Here is a 19,255-nt window from a genome sequence, read left to right on the forward strand (position 1 = left end):
AACATAGTGATAAAACTCCATATGAAATCTAGAAACATAAAAAACCTAACTTAAAATACTTAAAAGTGTGGGGGTGCTTAGCTAAAGTAAAAATTCTAGAAAATAAAAGAAAGAAAATTGGACCCAAAATAATAGATGCAATATTTATGGGATATGCAATTGAGAGTAATGCTAATAGATTTTTAGTGTTTAACTTTTAAATAAATAAAATTAATAACAACACCATAATGGAAGCAAGAGATGCAAATTACTTTGAAAGTATATTTTTCTTTAAAATAAGGATAAATGAACAAATAAATACCAATAATAATTTAGGGACTAGTTTTAGCAGAACCAGATTTAGAGAAGAAGAAGAAGAAGAAACTGAACTTAGAAGAAATAAAAGAACTAGAGTTGAAAAGAACTTTGGGGAAGACTACTACACATTCCTAATAAAAGACTCTCCTACTTCTTTAGAGAATGCCTTGAAATCTCTAGATGCCCCCTTCTGGAAAGAAACAATAGATAATGAAATGCAATCTATAATCCAAAACCACACTTGAAAATTGACAGACCTACCCCTAGGAAGTAAACCCATAAAGTGTAAATGGATCTTTAAGAAGAAACTTAGGCCAGATGGAACTATAGGCAAATATAAGGCTAGGTTAGTAGCCAAAGGTTTTACTCAAAAATCTGGGATTAACTTCTTTGATGTTTATGCCCATGTAGCCAGAATCACTACCATTAGGATTTTTGTTGCCTTGGCTTCCATTCATAAGCTGGTTTACATCAAATGAATGTTAAAATCGCTTTCTTGAATGGGGACCTAGATGAAAAGATCTATATGAACCAACCCGAAGGTTTCATTATCCCAGGTCAGGAGAAAAAGATATGTAGGTTGATTAGATCTCTTTATGGTCTAAAACAAGCCCCCAAACAATGGCATCTTAAATTTGATGAAATAATCCTAACTAATGGATTTAAAATTAATAACACAGATGAATATGTATATTATAAAAAAAGAATAACAAAATTATAATCTTATGTCTATATGTAGATGATATCCTAATTTTTGGAACAGACTTAGAAATTATTAATGAAGTAAAACAATTTTTATCTCTAAAATTTGACATGAAAGATTTAGAAGAAGCAGATCTAATCCTTAATACTAAAATCATGAGGAATGAAGATGGAATAACTTTGTCCCAAAGCCACTATGTGGAGAAGATTCTTAAAAAGTTTCACAACTCTGATTGTCATCCTGTATCCACTTCCTATAATCCATCTCTTCATCTAAAGAAGAACTTAGGTGATCTAGTCAATCAAAGCTTGTATGCCTAGATCATTGGTTCTTTAGAATTTCTTGCAAATTATACCAGACCTGATATTGCATACTCTGTGAACCGACTGAGTTGATATACTCACAATCCTAATAATGATCATTGGACTGCTCTAAAAAGAATTCTCAGATACCTTAAGGGTACCATATCTATGGGATTACACTATTGTGGTTATCCTGCTGTTCTAGAAGGCTATAGTGATGCCAACTGGATCAGTGATACAGTTGACACCAAATCCACCACTAGTTTTGTCTTCCTTTTAGGAGGTGCAGCTGTATCATGGAAGTCTACCAAACAAACTGTAGTGGCTAGGAGCACTATAGAATCTGAAATGATTGCCCTAGATACCACTAGCATTGAGGCCGAGTGGCTTAGAGATCTACTGATAGATTTGCCTCTTGAGACTTCACCATTACCTTCTATATCTATTCATTGTGACTGCAAATCTGCTATAGATAAATGTAATCAAAAAAATGCAAATGTGAAAATGAATAGGCACTTGAAAGTGCGCTATAAATCATTGAAATACAAATTAAAGAATAACTTAATTGCACTAAATTTTGTAAGATCCGAAAGAAATCTAGCTGATCAGCTTACCAAAGGATTGTCTAGAACAGTGGTTCTAGAGTTGTCGAAGAGGATGGGGCTAAGCCCATAAGTAAAGTCACCACGGTGGTAACCAAACCTGAAAAGGTTCAATGGGTAGAAACAAGCCAGATAGGTGACTAATAAGGAGCACTATTTGTTTTTCCCATTCTTAGGGCAATAATGCTCATAAAAAGCAAGGGCTAGGTTGAGTTTTTACTCTTAATGAATCCGAGACCTATGAGGCAGGGTACCTACTTGCTCGTACCCTTTTTAGGATTCACCTATATGCGTGTAGTCGTGAGGCCACGACTGTGGGAAGTGGGTTGTTCCCTAATAACACACATGAAGAGATACATGCGCATGGCCGTAAAGCGCAAACCCACTTCGAGCATGTTCACGCTATATTATGTGTGCTGTTGATGAAATCTGAGCCATGGATCAAACTTCAAGACATAGTCCACCTTGGCTCCACAGAGGTAATCAATTGTCACTAAGTGAAGGTTCAAACCGAAAGATACCTACACCTATTACATAATATAAGATATTCAACATTTTATTATGATTTTTTTTAATTTTAATTTTTTTTATAAAATATTTAATTTATATGGAGGATTGTTGAATTAAATTAAATATTTTAAAATTTTAAAAACTAAATTAGTCAACGGCCAAGTGGCAAGCATCCACGCATAAGCAAGGGAGCAAACATGAAAAAATTCTCAAAGAAAGCAAATCATGATAAGTGTCATGCATCCAGCGCAAGAGCAAGTATGGAAAGGCCCCTTGAAAAAGGAAGAAAATGTGGACGGCTAAGATGCAATAAGCCGAAGGATCAAAGGAGCACAAGAAGACACGTCATCAATCGGGAGGGGAATCTTCTTCTTTTGACATGCCTGAGCCTATATAAAGGGCTCTAGAGATCATTTCAAAACACAATCAAAATTTTCTCTTCTCCCTATTCCAAGAGTCTAGATAAAAAGGGCTCTAGGGATCATTGGGGAGAAAAGAAATAAAGAAATTTTTTCTTCTCCTCATAATTTTTCTAAGTTTCTTTTGAGATATCTGCAAGCATGAACGTGCTCTTCTTTCTTCCCTGGAGGCGCACTAACGGAGAAGACGTGGTTCTGTATTGGGTCGTCGTATCTCTAGGAGATCTGTGCCAGCAGACCCATGCGTGGGGGGCATAAACTTTTCTGGGACAACGCGTCAGCGTGCTTCGATCCACAGGCCATCTTCTCTCTCTTTCTTCATTTTATTATTATATTGTCAAGTTAATTATTTGCTAGTTTATTTTTCTTATTTATTGTTTTTGAATATTAGAAATATTTAATTTATCAATTATATTTGTGCATCTAGGCTAACATAATATAGCATAAATAAGAAGCAAAGTAATAACAGTAGGTTCTGGGACTTTGTCTGTTGCTGCTGGTTTTTTATTCAGAATAGGAAATGTATCATTTTCTTCTCTGTTTTCTCCTTCCGTGTTGGAAGTAGGGTGCATGATCCTCTAGCGGTAGAGTAATCCTTTCTATCCTTCCTCTTGTCCTTTTACTTTTCTCTTTTACTGTGTCTTTTCTTCGTTTCTGTTAATGCCTTGTTTCCCTTCTCTGCTGGCTGGAACAACAATTACTGAGTTCTTTCCTTCTTCCAGAGTTTGCGGTGAGAGCTACACTAAAACCAGGACATCATCAGCATCGTATGTACTCAGTGATAGTTCTGTTTAAGCTTCCGTGTGACTCCCCCAATCAAATTTTGTCATCTCGGTACCAGAACCTGTATCGATGCCATACTAGCATAGCATCGTACGGTACGTTATGGACTTTTTTTGGCATACCGAGTGTCAGTATGTCACCCATACCGAAAACCAGTACAAACCGGTATGGTACACTCCATATTGTCCAGTTTGGGCTGGTACATATCTTGCCCCCAACCATATTATACAGACTTAGGTATGGATTTTGAGTTCTGGCATGCATCTAAATATATATAAGATCCTTTTAACCTTTCAGAGTTGCACATTACTGAGTCATATCTAAGTTTTGTGCACAGTCATTTCTGAGTATTAAGTGCATATACCTTGTGATGAATCGAAGAGTCTAGGTAACTAGCTCCCAAGTCCATGATCATTGGAGGTGTTGTTCCTCCACTTTTTTTGTTCTCCAAATTTGCACATGGACCATTTGTTTTATAGAAAATCACAGGAACCAAGGTATGCTATACCATACTGAACCAGACGGTATAGGGCAACCGTACCGTACTAGTTTCTCTGTACCTCTGATTGACTCGGTACTGGTATGCAGCATAGAAAGCATACCGACATTTGGTATGCCGAACCGGGCCCCATACCAGACATACCGATAAGTGACACCGATATAAGGCCCCGGGACAGTATACCTTGATAAGAACTGATGGTAACACACTTTTTTGATGGGATACACTCTTTTTAATTGCCCCATCTTAAACACAAATGCTGTATATAGATGCTAGCATGTAAAATATATCTATATTACTATTTGACCTTAACTCTTCCATGATCCCCTGACTTCATAATTGTCCTTCGACCAGCTCTCCCTCAAAATAGTGTATTGAGCCTCGCTCCCTCCATTTGCTCTCTCTCAAATATAAATATTGTTTAGAGACTCAATATCAGAGTGTATATCTGATAAATGATACTGCATTTCATGCCCTTTAAGAATTCCTATTGAAAGATATTTTCGTCCCTGGGGTGGAGTTGAGGGCAACTTAGGCTGGCTTTTGTCATGCTTGGCATGTGTTGTGGGCCACCATCCTACTCGAAGGTGACTTGGCCACCATGATCGGCTGGATCTAGGAGTGTCCTGGCTAAGACGGGGGACACCACCTCCTGCTTCGAGACATCTAAGGCATAGCTAGTAGTAACATTATCTTCAGGGCAAAGCATATTTTTAAGGAAGCCAACAAAGCTACGGACTAGGTGGCCTTCTTTGTGATGAATCACTTTGGGAGAGTTCTTTGAACCGGTGAGGGGGAGCTACCTCAGGCGCTTTGTGACTTGTTGTATTTTGATTTTTTTGGATGTATCCATGTTAGATTGGTATGAGCCGTCCAGTGTAGCAAAAAAAAGAAGAAAAAAAGATATTCTCATGTAGTAATTATAATCTTTAACATTCATATATAAACTTGAAGCATCACATGCATTTGCACATTTCCAATATTAGTTTCTGCATATCATGGTTTTATAGATCACACATAAGGTCTACATTACTTTCACATAGTATGGAAGTTGTTATAAATGTACTCATATCTTTGTTGGGTCGTTGTGATGTTGCAGCAGTTGCTTCATATTCCTTCTGATTCCTGCTCCTTGCTAGCTTAGTAGCTGAAGAATAAGTCTGTATGCTCATACAAGAAGTTTAAAACCCTTTTTGCTGGAATCTGTCTATTATCTGTGGTCATTGACTAAAAGATATGTATAGAACAATCAAGGTCAGAGTAGTGTTTTCAAAGGCTAGAAATTTTTCTTTTTTGGCGAGTTTGTCAGTTGTTGCCATTGTTGCTTAAACATTTAAGAGATTAGTTTATCCATTTGTTTAAGATTACATTATTCATGCTAGTGAACCATCTTTTACTGCATGTTGTTATACTCATGGAACTTCCTGTAAGGGCTCGATCCATTGACCGGCCCCGCACACAATTGGGCCAATGGGCCAGCCCAACGTATCCAAGCCAAGGGCCATCGTGCCCTGGCACGAGGCAGCTCATCTGGAGACCCACATGAGTCTTCGAGAAGAAGATAGAGGTGGTGATCGCCAGCTGTGAGGCGGTTACAACCGCCTAACAGCCACGATCACCATCACTCTTCTCTCTTCCAATTGAGGGTTATAAAAGCCCATAGACTTTCCATAGAGGTGCTTCATCCCTCACCTCACACTGCCTCTCACTCTCTCCTTCTTCTGCTACAAGGAGCTGAATCGGGAGCCATGCCGTCAGAGTAAGAGCCCCGAGCCACTGGAGGAAGCAACCGAGCTACCGGAAGAGACTTCTTGGCTCCTCTTCGGAGCTAGGTAAACCCTTAACCTCTCTCTTCCTTCATGATTTACACCCTATTTAGCTTAGATTTAGTGTAGTTATGAGATAATAAACAGAGATTAAAGAAAAGAAAAGAGAGAAGAAAGGGAGGAAGAAGATGAAGAGGAGGGAAAGGGGAAGATCTAACCTGGGGTTGGGCCTTGATCCGACACTGGTTCGATCAGCCGAGGATCATGGCTGCCTCATGCCATAGATCTCCTTTCTTCATCCGACCACATTTTCCTTTCAATCAAACTCAAAGATCTTAAACCCTAACCCCGATCCATGGAAGAGTGGTCGACCAAGCACAACCGGTTCCCATCGGGTGGAACCACTATAGCCTTCTCTTGGGGTTGTCAGAGTAGAGGAGGGCTTCTCCTCCCCTCCTCTGTTGGGTTGGATGGGAAGGAGAAGGGAGGCCGATGATGGTTATCTTTGGATCTGGTAGCCGAGGACTTTAAAGAGGAAGGATCGGGGTGGCCCACGACCCTCCTTCCTCTCGGCGGTACCCAAGCCTCCACCTCCTCCATCGAAGATGGAGAAGAGGAGCAGCCAGCTGGGCCGCAGCTGCTGCCGGCCAGACCACGGCTGCTGCAGGCGCTGCTGGTCAGCCACAGCACCGCTGGCCGGCCGCAGCGCCGCTGGCTTCGGGCTAGCTTCCGTCCCGAGAGCTCCGCCTACCTCCTGCCTCATGGGAGGAGAGGAGAGGAAGAGGGAGAGAAGATCGGGGTGGAAAATGGAAGAAGAAGGGGAGGAAGATGGGTTTAGATCGGGAAGAAGAAGAAGAAAATGAAAAGAGGGAAAGGGCTTTTTATGGGCCAAATAAATGGACCACGGGCCGGGCTTGGTCCAAGCCAATGTCCCTGAACTCAAATTGACTTGGGCTAAAAGGGATCCTAAGGGCCTTCAATAGCGGTTGATTTAATGGGCCACGAGATGGCCTTAAATAATTGTGATTAAAAGGGCCTGAAGAGCCCAAACCTTAATAGAAGGGTTAATTTGAATATAAGCTATATGAGTTGAGTCAAAGTCCCCCTTTAAATTCACTAAAACTAATAGGGTCTAGTTATATATCAACTAATTAAGCTACTGGGCTTGAATATAAACAAGCCCAAAGACTGAATCAGGCCAGAGACCTATTCCAGAAATTTAATCAAGTTTTGGTTTTCAATACAAATGAGCCCAGTAACTGAATCATGCCAGGGGTCTAATCTAGTATTTAATCAAACTTTGGGCCTGAATACAAATGAGCCCAGACCTGAACCAGAAATTGGGTCAGACCTAAACTAAGAATTTGATTAGACCTGAACCAAAAATTGAGTTAGACCTGAACCAGATATTGGGTCCAATCTAAACTAAGAATTTGATGAGACCTGAACCAGAAATTGTGTCAGACGTGAACCAGAAATTGGATCAAACCTGAACCAGGAATTTGATTAGACCTGAACCAGAAATTGGGTCATACCTGAACCAGAAATTTGATTAGATATGAACTAGAAATTGAATAAAGCTAGAGGTCTGAAAATGAAATTGAGTCCTATGATGGGCTACAAATGGGTCAATTAGGAAAAAAGTGTAAATAAATAGAAATTGAATGTGCAAGTAATAAATAATTTGATGATATTGCTAGGTATTGGAGAATTGTCATCTAAACCTAGAATTTGATGCACAAATTGAGGTAAGTGACCCTTGCACAATCTTATTATTTTCAAATATATGAAATTAATTAAATATGAAATTGTATATTACTGTTATATTTCTTAAAAGTAGGATCAAGCATGTGTAACAAGTGTTGCATGAGTTTGGATAAATGGCGTTCATCATGATTACTATATTGTGTACATATGATTTATGATGATGTAGAAAGATACATGGAAAAATGTCGTTTACAGTATGATCATGGATTTTTGCATATTATGATGCCATTATTCAATTTTCAATATACTTATGAAGTAAGCTTTATGAAAAGCATGACACGTTTTAAGAACTCTCAGATTGCTATGTAAGGCCCCCGCCAGTGGGTAATAGTAACTCGGCATACGACCCCGGCCAGTGGATAATAGTAACTCGGCATATGACCTCTGCTAGTGGGTAATAGTAACTCGGCATACGACCCCCGTCAGTGGGCAACAGTAACTCGGCATATGACCCAGCCAACGGGTAATAGTAGTTGGTAAAGGCCTTGCCGTGGGAATAAGAGCAGCCATAGTTGCACTACTATCTGAGAGTAAGGATTTCAAAGCATAGAATAATAGCAATATTTTATGATGCATATCTATATTTATAAAATTACATGATAGAGCATGCATTGCTTTATGACATGTTTTAATATATGTATTATGAAATGTCTGTTATTTTACTTAAATTAATGCACTGGCATGAAGTACATTATCCTTGATCCGGTAAGACTGTTTATGGTTACTTACTAAGCCATGTAGCTCACAACCCTTCATTTATATTCTTACAGATAAATAGAATCGCTAGGAGCAAGGAGCTTGACATGCTTCAGAGTTATGAGAAAAATAGAATATTAAATGTTAATATTTTTAGAAGCTCTGTATCGATCCTTACTGATAGAATATTTGATAACATTCATGAATAAAATTGTTTATAATTAATTTGAAGTTTTGAAGTGGCTGTGTATTATTGTATGCTTAAGTTTGCAATAGCACGGCCATGTCATGATCCGGATTCGGGGCGTGACATTTTTATTGTCCGCATTCTTATTTTTTTCCTTGTTTCCTAGATCCTTGCCAATGCAGGACATCAGTGGAGGACCTAAGAAGTCTCAGATTGATCATAGCTATCAAAACCCTGTATTTACCTGATGAGTGATTTGATCATGAAGCTTATGACTTCCTAATGCAAATGCAAATTATTAATGATGCGGAAAGGTGGAATAGTAGAACAATAGGAGAAGGCCACCTCGTGGACTCGGATGAAGGCATAATGCTCATTGGGTGTACACTACAAAAGAAAGGATATATCCCGGCGCTTTGTTTGGTCTTTACCGACGCTATTAAGCGTCGGTAGATCTCCTGCCAACGTCCCCTAAAGCGTGGGTAAGACGTCGGGTAGGTGGAGTGGGTATAGTTTATGCCGACGCTTTCAGAAAGCATCGGTTAATTGGACAACTGCGCTCATTAGGTGTACGTACGGTTAACTGCTTTAGCACATCAATTAAAGTTGAAGGGAATGCTGGAAGCAACTCAAGAAAGGAGGCAATCCTTGCGACTGAACAAGGGCTTGCAGTAAGCATGCACACGTCCCTTTGTATCAATCTTTATCACGTGAAGGCATCTGTGCAAGGACTAGTCCCACATTTTCAGTGTCCTTTTAACTGCACAAAGCATACCTCCTGTGATTCGTGTGATTTCACATTACCATCACATGGTGGGTATTAAGAAATGCTTTGGAGAGGACCATATTCAAAATTATGGTGGCATTTGGTGACCCAAATGGGATCACCAGGGTGATCTTAGACCGCTAATGATTTTTATTCCAGAGCAATCTAATCCCTAATAATCTAAATTACCGTGTTTGGTATGCTATATTCTAGTGTTCCTTAGGTATTCAAAATATCACTCAGGCAGCTCTCCCATGCGATCTTAGCTATTAAATGGCATCCTAGTAGTGAATAGACTAACTAGACAATAATATTACTGTTTGACACAATATTTCCAATAGCTAACTAGACCTTATTTATTTGTCGGTCATTATTATTATTTTTTAAAGATATTAATATCTGGCTCAGATAGTTTGTTATACCACACACAGATATGTATGCATACATACCTACTGTAACAATTCAGAACCTCACCCAAAATGGCTAGTCGGAAGGTATTATTTGGTTCTTCGATCTTGTATAAGTACCCAAGATCTTCTCAGCGAACAACTGATGTGGGACTAAACACACGCCCACACAGGTCCTTACATACTCCTCTCATTCAAACCCTGACGTTCTCGTTAGGCTAAGAGTTCAAATTCATTCAAATCGAATCATAAATACCACGATAGGCCCGTGGTCAGTCTCTATGAACCTGACCGCAGTGTCCTCTAGTCTACATAAGCTATGGGCCGAGTTTGCTCTAATACCATTTGTAACAACTCAGGACTTCACCCAAAATAGCTAGCTAGAAGGTATTATTTGGGTTCCTTGATTCTGTATAAATACTCAAGATCTCATCGGCAAATAACTGATGTGGGACTAAACATATACCCGCACGGATCCTCATACCTTATGCTTTTTCTCCATTTCTTTCTTGCTGCAATGAGATGAGAAAACAAAAGTAGAGGTGGGTGGCTTCTATTTGGACTTGAATCCTACTTTGATGAGGTTTGGGGATTCCGAAATCCCCAATTACTTTTATGAATTCTTGAGGACAAGATGACTTGATATGAATTCATAATTCAGTTAAAACTTTAGATTTGAATTTCTAATTAGATTTGCACAACCCCTTCTCTAGGATTATGTCTCCATAACTATGTGATATATTGAGTACTATTACTGGACAGATCAGAGTGTTTGTTGGTGATGAGGGGCATGCAAGCATTAAATGATTGTCGCAGAGACTAGATCAGATTGATATGCTATAATTGCAAGTGAAAAATGAACACATTGGAGTTGGCTTTATAATTTAGAATGCTTAAAATATTAAGAAACTAGAGAATCATTTGTTTTGGAAGTTTTATTTATACATCAAAGTGAGCATAAAACCAGGGGCGGATACAGGAATTTCTCCTTGGTGTAGAATTCAACATAAAAATAATAGAAGCTCAAAGATAAGAAGATCCATTGATAGGAAAGTCCACATTACTAGATTGACATGGAGAAATATTAACCATTCTATCCATACATATTTGGGAATTAGATAAACAGGGACCAAAACTAATAAATTAACGAGTAGTTGCATCTACAGCAAGGCAAAAAAAAAAAAATCTCTTTCTTACAAACTGACTTATATATACAACAATGGAAATTAATACAGAAAACAAGCATAAACTCAATCAAATTTCATATTTGGGGAATAAAAGAAAGGTTCTCTATGATCAATTTATCTGAACAGTTAAATTTGAATTGTGCGAAAAAAATAATCACTGCACAATCAAACTATTATCAAACCAAAAATTTTATGCTTGCTTGAACTCATTTAGTCCAACATTTCCTAAATTCAGAATGTAAATTTATTTGAACAAGAATTATGTCAGAGCAGCAATACAAATAAGATGATTTATGGAGTTGCACTTTAAGGCCGGCCAATGTTCAACATCTATTCTAAGGTGGTACAAATGCTTGATGCAACAAGATAATGGCCTTATTGTTAGTATTTCTAGAAGCAACCTTATATGTGATAATTGCAGGAGATTGGCATAGGCCTTAAGCCCTCAGTTTTATTGTTCAAGAAATGAATTCATATATTATGGTAGATCCAAGAACTAAATTTTGCCTCCAGAAAAACATCCACCTATTTGTTAAAGAACCTCCACCTCCTAAGTAATAGCACACTCTATTTCAATGGTGTGAGGACCCATGCGGGCATGTGTTTAGTCTCACATCGGTTATTCACTGGGTAGATCTTAGTTACTTATACATTATCAAGAAACCCAAATAATACCTTCCAACTAGCTATATTGGGTGAGGTCCTGAATTGTTACAAATGATATCAGAGCGGACCCAACTCATAACCTATGTGGACTAGGGGACACTGCGGCACAGATCCATTGGAGCTGACTATGAGCCGATCGTGGTGTTTGTAATTAGATTTGAATGGATTTGAACCCTTAGCCTGATGAGGACATCATGGCTTGAACGGAGGAGTATGTGAGGACCTGTGCAGACGTGTGTTTAGTCCCATATCGATTATTCGCTGGGTAAATCTTGGGTGCTTATACAAGATCAAGGAACCCAAATAATACATTCTGACTAGCCATTTTGAATGAGGTCCTAGGTTGTTACAAATAGTGACCTTGTGAGATTAGAATTCGTTCTCCATCACAACTTCTAGTAGGAGGAAATTGCGTTGCATCAACTACTAAAGCAAAAAAGAAAGTGATAACTCCCAAGTAAGAGAAATCTCCAAGAAGATTGATTACTTTTAATGACTATGTCTGGCCTTCATTTGCCACGTGGCCATATGTTAAAAACTGGGATAAACAGTGGATTTTTTCCTTATCATAGGATAAACAAAGAGTGCAAGACAGCGTAAAGCTTTCCTCATAATTCCTAGAAAGCTCAAAAATTTAAAAGCTAGAAAAAATTATAAAAGCATAAAATGGCATGTGGATTTGTGTAGTAGAAACTGCACCCATGGCCCATTAGGAAATCCATCGTAATTTAAATTCAATTCCTTAGCTACAGAGTGGGGTGGCCAAAGTGGTTTTTTTATTTTTTTTTGTGGCTTTTGCCGGGAAGGTTCATGGATTTGGGTTTGCCATGAATGGAATTTTGGGGCTGAACCATCAAAATTATAAGATTTTCAGATCCTTAAGGATCATATAATTGATGGTATGGACTTTGGTTTTGAGAGCAGTATTGTTGATTTTTCATTAGGAAGAATCTGTGGCCAAATGTTCTTGAAAACATTCTTGCTTTTACACAATATATGTACAAACACATATACAAATAGATGAACATGTATACATACATACATATATACACGCATGCATATTGTTAAAGACTTCATGTTCATTGATATGCACAAATATTCATGCATGGAGGGTGGTATCTTTGAGTGATTGAGTAGGGAATATTGATCTTCTAAATATTCAAGGAGAAATTACATTCCAACTCTCAATCTCTCTCTCTCGCGCGCGCGACGGTGTTGGCAGGGAAAGGTAAGATTGAGGCTTCTATCTTTCGAATAAGATACACATTATTGATCATGATCTCTAGTATCTAAAATATTCGAAAGCAAAAGTGGTCATATTTTACAGGTCTTTTACCCGTTCACCAAGAAAACAAATGGACCTATCTTCTATTTAGGAATGGCATAATGGACATTGTCAACAATGCGACGACTATGCCACAATGGATTACAGGGAATGTAGACTTTGGCTCCACCCTATTGGTTATGATCAAGACATCTTAAAATATGTGTGGACCAAATTTAATCGAGTTCATGTGGTTCGAGACTACTAATTATCGGAGATCTCCTTCCGAGCCATTGAACTATATATCTATTCTACAATTACCTAATGCATAGGCCGGTAATTTTCAAACAATGTGATCTTTATGCTGTTGAAATTTGAGATGGATAGATCCTCACCAATTGTAGAGTAGCCTCACACTTTATATCTATATGACAAAAAGCCTTTGCCTCCTACTCCTATAAAGTGCACCTCTTGACAAAATCTTGTTTTGTCTTCTAGTGAAGGTGACCAGTGTCAATCTCATCTTAGAAATTTAATGGGTTTGTTGATCAATTTACCTTCATAGACAAAGTGCTATCATGAAGTGTTCTCTTTCATGAATCCAATATCATGTCTTGAAGTCCTCTTAGGTAGTGGTCTAACTAATCAAGTTCATAACTTGTTGATACAAGTGAATGATCCAATGGTAACTACTATCATGATGGCAACCATTGACTTACCTGCATAATTAGCTCAAGAAACTATGATAATCTCTAAAACTCATTGTAAGAAATAAATATTTGCTTACATATTATTGTCCTAAAGATCGCATAATCATCCTGTACGATAGTACTTAGTTTCTTCCCAATTTTATTGGCAGCTATTTGAATATTCCTTCTTCTTCTGCCATTCCTATTGAAATTACTTCTAAATCAAAGATTTATCGGATTCTCTCTCTTAACTCCCTTCTAAGGCCTGCTGCAAGTTTTGGAGCCTTCAAAGTACAATCGATCATATCTTCTCTAACAACTAAAATGTTTCAAGCTCCAGTGAAAGAGGTGCAAGAAAATTTGTGAGAGAATATTTGGTAAATTATGTTTTGGAGACTTCACATTTGCGAACACATGCATGCACACAAACACACCTGCAGAAATATGCACATATGTGCACATAAATGCACCAACCTCTACATGCAATGCACACAGATGCGAACATGCACATAGAAATGAACACAGACTCTCTCACATGTACATGCTTGCAGACCCACATACTACAAACACACATAGACAAACACATGCTTCTACATTTCCCTTCAAGCTTGCATGCACAATCTTTAAATTACATGAACATCGATATGTCTTGATTTGCGAGTCGCAGCACACCAATTCCCGCTAAATGTTAGTGCAGCTGCTAACTTATTTTCAACGCAATCTTTTTGAAAAGTAATAATTCTAGTTGTCACTCATCTGCTTCTAGTTTTCCTTCTTTATGATACCCAACTTATGTTCTTGGACAAAAGATCCTCAATCATATAACTTTGGCAGCCTTTGCTGTCCTATAATATTCTTTCCCCAAGTCACAAATGCATGCAACAACCAGAAGGTACTTAAATCCAAACAGACTTATTCACTTGGTCCTGTCTGTACGTCCAATTTCTATTAGATATGTCTTTGTGCATTGTGATTGATTTGCATAATAATGCAAAACAGAGAAAACTGCAGACAGTATGTTATTTTTCTAAGCTTTGTCCCCCAAAGATTATGTTCATAATTCCAAGTCAGGACTCAACAACACCATCTATAACAACCCAGAACCTCATCCAAAATGGCTAGCCGGAAGGTATTGTTTGGATTCCTTGATCCTGTATAAGTACCCAAGATCTACCCAACGAATAACCGATGTAGGACTAAACACATGCCCGCACGGGTCCTCACATACTCCTCCCGTTCAAGCCCTGACGTCCTCGTCAGGCTAAGGGTTCAAATTCATTCAAATCTAATCACAAACACCACGATCGGTCCGTGGTCAACCCCAATGGATCCGTGCTGCAGTGTCCCTTAGTCCACATAAGTTATGGGCCGGGTCCGCTCTGATACCATTTGTAACAACCCAGGACCTCACCCAAAATGGCTAGCCGGAAGGTATTGTTTGGATTCCTTGATCCTGTATAAGTACCCAAGATCTACCCAACGAATAACCGATGTGGGACTAAACACACGCCCGCACGGGTCCTCACACCATCCTTACTTTACCAAATTATACAAAACATTCACAAATGGGATATATAATCACACTTTCTACTGAATGATGGTAGCTACGCTTGTAACAGGAATAAATAGATATGGTTAGAGGCAACAATGCGTAGAGTCACCACATACAAAACTAGTATTTCTCATTGCAACTTCCAACATGTGATAGATTCCCTGCACATCCTTAATGATTTCATATGTTCCTTTTGAATACCTTCTGATGACAAATACCTTTTCTTCCAAGTGTGAATTTTAAGTTCTTCGATTAGTAACCTAAGCAAGAAAATATCGTCATGGCTGACCTTACACTGACTGAAGTCAAAGCTTTCCAAATAATTTTGTTCGTGTTTCATAATGGATGCATACTTCATGTTGCTGATCATTGAGTACTCTTTGTTGCAAACATGTATGGAGGATTTAAGTTCATATCAATTATTTTCATCATGCATTTCCCATTACTTTTAGTGGCCTTTAATTGCCATTTTTCCTAGCATTTTAAATTTCCATAGAAGTATAACACATCGACATGGCACTACTATTGCATCTCTTTCCATTAAGATGTAATCTGAGGAGAGTTGAACTGGTACTGGTATAAGCAGGAAAAAATCTACTTCATGAGAAATAATTTGGTTTCATCTACATGAAACTTTTTCTGCTAGTTTTCTCTGGCATCTCTCTTCAAAGCGCAAAAGGCTGCACCTTTTCTCCAAAGGCTGGAGCGTGAACAGGAAAATCCTTTGAGGGAAGGTGTGCACAACAAACTTTAGTGAAGGATTCCTATTTCAGATGATCCATTAATGTCATCAGCTCTGATGGGTTGTGGTGAAACTTCTTAGGCTCTGTCACCATTTCAAAAACTTAAAATGAGACACTAAATGCTGTAAGCAAAAGCCAGCCTTTCTAAACATCAAAGTTTTCATGAGAGGCAATCGATTGCTAAATTGTAGCATGGGGACCGTTTTCTAACACTTTTTCTTTATTTCACATGGATTTCATTGCACGGCTGATAGGCTTTTTTGGCATGACGCCCCTACACAGTACAATGAATGGCACTGTTAAATTTTTGGGTTGATTTGCGTCGTGTTCAAGTTATTATGACTCTGAAGCTGTTGTTGCTAATTAGTACTGATGCCACCAGCAAAAGGAAGGCTGATTTGCATTGGTTGCAATTGTACACTCTCACTGAAGCTTTCAGTCTTTGCAGCTCTACTCATCCTTTCTGTAATTTTTTTGATCAAGGGGTTGGATGGATGTGTTTCACGATACCGATTTCATGTTAAATGCTGAATCTTATACCATCCCTGATAAATTGGATGACTTCTGTTGATCAGATATGTGATCTTATTTTCTCTTAGTAGTTATCAGCACTGTTTAATTTTTCTAACTAGTTCAATTCAAAGGCAAGAGGGCCACACAACAGCATAGCCGGATAGCCCATCCGGGGAAGTGAAGTGCTCTCCAATTGGGTTCAGATATGTCGGTCCATGGATAAACTGCTTGAAACCAAGTCTGAACTACTTCATCCTGCTACCTGCTCTGAACTCTTGAACTGCTTCAAATTCCCCCATGTTTAGTTGTTCTTTTGAAATACCGCCTTGCCAAATCGAAAATAGTTGTTCGGTAGCAAGATGATTTGCTGATTCGATTATTAAAAAAAATAAAAATCAAAGTTAGAACTGCTAATTTGCCCCCAGATGAGGCTTGCCAAATTCAACCCTGTTCAAAACCTCAAAGACACTTCGAGTAGTTTCGAATGGAGAACTGCTTCGTTTGGAAGCAAGATGCCAATTGCTGGGCCTCATCCTCCATTCTATTCATGGTTGTTAGCCTTGTGGTATGGTGGAAGAAATGATGAGTATTTTGACTATTAGATTGGTGGAAACCAGCAGTTGACTACTAATTCCTAAGATAAATTAAGTAGAAAGACTGAAGGCAATGGAAGATGGAGAAAATTCACTTGATGAGTACCAGGGTAAGTGGATGAGAGACTGTCAAGTTGAACCAGTTTACCTTCAGTTGTAGGCCCCAGATGGGAGGCTGCAACAATTTTTAGGTGAAAAAGGTTCTATGCGACCACGTGAAGATGACCTCAAGCATAGAGTAAAAGCTTAGGACATATCACATTCGATGAATGTAGATGTAACCATTTATGCAGCACAGCCAACCTACAGTTGGTTTAACATGTAGCCACCGATATGAGTAAAAAAAACCTCTATTCTATCAAGGATAGCGATTGTTCTATCCTGATATTGCTTGTAAATTAGATTTTTGTTTTTTTTACTTGTATCCGAATCAGTGAATTATTATTTTTACTTGTATCATGTTCTATCTTGAGATTGATTGTAAATTAGAATTTTTTCTGGCCCAAACTATTCATATCTTAATGATCACAAAATGTTCTTTTCAGGGTAAACTTTAGTTGACTATCTTATGGTAGCAACAGCAATACATAATGGCTCTATTCACTACCTAAAATCCACTAGAAATATCCTATGGCCAAATAATTCTGTTTACATTGATTCTTTCTGAATAATTTTATTTTATTTTATTTCAGGTAAGTTTACATTGATTCTTCACCCTCATGTCTGTGAGATATATATTTGGTATTCTTTTAACCCGACTAGCTTCCTATTTAGATGATTGTAATCCTGGATAACGAGTAGGACTTTTAGAAGCAATAGGATGGCCTAAACTAAAGTTTAAAGATTTAATACTGTTTGGTTAAAATAAGATATCAGACACCACAAACCTGCCAAACTGACAGTTTATATGCTTTTCGGTAATAAAATCTGGAGTAAACAAAGCATGTCAAACTCTCAAACTGACTCCTAATAATTAAAAAAGCTTATTATACATGCATACTATCAAAGAGAACAGCAAACAAGAAGGATCACATACATCCATAAATCAAAAGTTGGAAGAGAAGAGCATCATTTAATCGTTGGGAAGGGTGGTGGTAGTGGTGGTGGTGGTGGTGAAATTGGTGATGCGGAGGTGGGAGAGCAAAGCCTGGTTCTCTTGGCGGAGGAGGAGAGCTTTCTTCCTCAGCCTCTCGTTCTCCTCCATGATGCATCGGTTCTCCAAGTAAAGCTTTAGGTTCACCATCTCCATCTTTGCTTCCATCTTACGTCGCACTTCCTCGTCTTCCTTCCTACTTCCTCTTCTCCTCCGCAACCTTTGTCGATAAAAACTACTGATGTCATCAGTATCTCGACGTTCAGAAATCAGTTCCATTCAAAAATTTAAAAGAAGTTAGAAATCAACGCATAGATTTTAACTAATAAAGAATAGGATAAATATTTGAAAAGAAGGGAAGGAGGAATGTTTGACACCTCCTCATCCTCGCAGTTTGCGAGAGGCGAGCTCTAGAGTACTTCTTTGAGTCTTGTCTGAAGAGAAGGGAGGACGGATATTCTTTGATGGAGTTGAAGGCGTTGGAGCACAAACTGGTTATCTATAGTTGCAGCATTTACAGTGTCTTTAGATTTTTAGGACCTTTTGGAGGGAGTGAGATAAATGGAGTGCATGTGATTCGATATTATTTATAAGCTGAAGAGGAGACAAGGATGGTTCTGGGTTGCTTCGGGGGATGGATTTCCTTTAAACAACAATAATAATGCATGCACACAGGAACAGGAAGACAGATACGCAATGATGGTTTAGAGGACTCGATGAAGGACTTGTCTTTACCCTTCGCAGCTTTAGACGAGATCCTCACCCCAAAACCAGCCCTTTTATATTTATATTTATATTTATGTTTGTATTTATATAAATATGTATATTGTATTTATATTTTCAATCATGGAGGGAGCACAAACTTTGTGGAATTGCCTTGCCCACGCCAACTAAATGGAGCAACGTTTTCAAGTTTTATGTCAAGAACTTTCTGCACTTGATGTAGCTTTGGAGGCATTTCAGTCCGCTAACCTAACAAAATCTTGTTAATTATATTCTCATTTCATGTGTAGCAACTAAGAGTGGCATGTGAAGGTGACAGTGCCCTAGCAAACACACTCATCCTCTCCTTATCTTGATTTGAGTCTTATAAAGTCATATTTGAATCTAGATATTTCATGTTTGGTAGGTATTCCTTTCTATCAAGGATCTGTTTGGAAAATCCAGTAGGATTGGATTAGATTTTATATAGAAATAGGATCTATTAGCCTGCCCACCCTGTTTTCTTCTAAAGGCTCGCCCAAATTTTTA

The 19,255-nt window shown here is 38.4% G+C and overlaps 1 long non-coding RNA gene across 1 annotated transcript; it reads right to left on the reverse strand.

Annotated features, from left to right (window-relative positions):
• Positions 1 to 17,799: 17,799 nt before the first annotated feature.
• LOC113463711 lies at positions 17,800 to 18,708 on the reverse strand. Its single transcript, XR_003388461.2, has 2 exons — positions 18,382 to 18,708; positions 17,800 to 18,224 (listed from the first exon to the last, which is right to left on the reverse strand). It is a non-coding gene; the product is annotated as an uncharacterized LOC113463711 (long non-coding RNA).
• Positions 18,709 to 19,255: the final 547 nt, after the last annotated feature.

Source organism: Phoenix dactylifera, chromosome 18 (genome assembly GCF_009389715.1).
Source record: "Phoenix dactylifera cultivar Barhee BC4 chromosome 18, palm_55x_up_171113_PBpolish2nd_filt_p, whole genome shotgun sequence".
NCBI lineage: Eukaryota > Viridiplantae > Streptophyta > Magnoliopsida > Arecales > Arecaceae > Phoenix > Phoenix dactylifera.